General features: G+C 42.0%; 1 long non-coding RNA gene across 1 annotated transcript; it reads right to left on the bottom strand.

Moving 5' to 3' along the window:
- Nucleotides 1–825: 825 nt before the first annotated feature.
- LOC135588035 (uncharacterized) lies at nt 826–1484 on the bottom strand. Its single transcript, XR_010476052.1, has 2 exons — nt 1294–1484; nt 826–1155 (listed from the first exon to the last, which is right to left on the bottom strand). It is a non-coding gene; the product is annotated as an uncharacterized LOC135588035 (long non-coding RNA).
- Nucleotides 1485–1703: the final 219 nt, after the last annotated feature.

Raw genomic sequence — 1703 nt, 5'->3', positions numbered from 1 at the left:
CTACCCTTGAATTTGAAGCAAACTACCAGCTCTACTGATCTACTCATATATTGATCCTCTTGTGCTACTCCATATGATGAGTTCAGTAAACAAGAAGAAGCATTGCATGTGCCCATGCAAGCAAATCTATTGTAGCTACCTCGTCTGGTGGATCTTGCCCCCCCACTGTTCATATCTTTTCCCCTATATATAAACCAAGCTGGATCATATGATGGAAAGTGATTCTGAGAAAAGAACACATGGGTTCTTGGTTTCGCAGCATCACATCTCCTCTCAGAAAAGCTTGCACCATCTTCAACTCCTCACCTAGAGAGAAGAAGACCCCCACAGGTTCATGTGTGCACTTGCATGCTTACTTAGCTTTATGCTTAGTGTTGTACAGCCATCAGATATATGATAGGCAACTTTGTTGCCTTCAGGACATGATCGCAGCAGCATCGTGAAGCTTCATGGGGAAGTGATGGCTTGCACGTACGAGGATGTTCGAGTTATGTGGTCCATCCTCGACAAGTCGAGGCCATCTAATGATATGGCATCATTCCAAGCTCACGAGTAAGTGAGGATGCACTTGTGCCACTTCTAATGCACCTTCGTTTGTATGTTCTCACCCCACTGTTGTGGAACTCTGTGCTTAGAGCTAAGATGAAACAAAATATAAGTCTGCATCTAGGAAGGAGAGCAGAAGGTCCTCCGTGGATGCTCTCGGAGGACCATGGTTAGATTTTAAAGCCAAAAACTGTGGTCTACTTTTTTGAAGCTTCAGAGAGAGAGAGAGAGAGAGAGAGAGAGTAGCTCAACAACAAATTGTGGGAGAGGAGCCTTACAGACCGAGAACGCTTTTACTTTCTCTTTCCCAAACTTTGTGCTTTCTTTACTATAAACGAACAATTGCAGCACCATCATACAGCAGAGAAGAGGAGAGTACAGAAACACATTTCAAATGTCACTCTGCTCCATCTCCACCGCTGCTCCGTCAATTAACATCAGTTAAAACCTCACTTCTACCACCAGTAAAGGGAACATCTTCATCTAGTACATATTTCTTCCTTCTTTTCCCCATCGAGAAATGAATTATTTGGTGATGGCATAGACGGCATAGATGATCCCGGGGATGTAGCCGAGGATGGTCAGCAAAAGGCAGAGCCAAAACTCCACCTGCTCCACACCAAAGAGGGCAACACAGAAGAAAGTAAAAATAAGTTCCCTCTCATTAATCATTCATACGACGGCAATTGAAAGAGCAAAGACAAACTTAAGAGATGGGAAGAAAGAGAAAGAGGAGTTTGGTGTTACCTTGCAGCCAAACTTGAGGAAGACACCAAGAGGAGGAAGAATTATGGCAACCAGTAAATCCAAGCAAGTAGCTGTCCCCATTTTGGTTCAGATCTCAAGTTACACAGATATATCTAAATCTAGCTAGAAAGAAGCAGATCTTCTCCTTTCATGTTCTTCTGCAGAAGAGAGACGAGGAAGAAAAGCTTAAGACCTTTGACACACGTATTCTTGATGGCAAAGGTGGGTAAGAACGAGTTACTTATAGATGCAATGACACGTGCTTGACGTGTGCGATGGATGACAATGGGCAATAATGAAAGGATTTAGTGATATCATTTTCTATATATTTTTGTTTTTTTCTTTGCTTGAATGTTTTTTTTTATTTTTTTATCTTCTCATCATCACCTCCTAATAATTATGATAAAAAC

This window comes from Musa acuminata, chromosome BXJ1-8 (genome assembly GCF_036884655.1).
Source record: "Musa acuminata AAA Group cultivar baxijiao chromosome BXJ1-8, Cavendish_Baxijiao_AAA, whole genome shotgun sequence".
Lineage (NCBI taxonomy): Eukaryota > Viridiplantae > Streptophyta > Magnoliopsida > Zingiberales > Musaceae > Musa > Musa acuminata.
The sequence above is the reverse complement of the archived record's forward strand: the minus strand, read 5'-3'. Positions and strand labels throughout refer to the sequence as shown.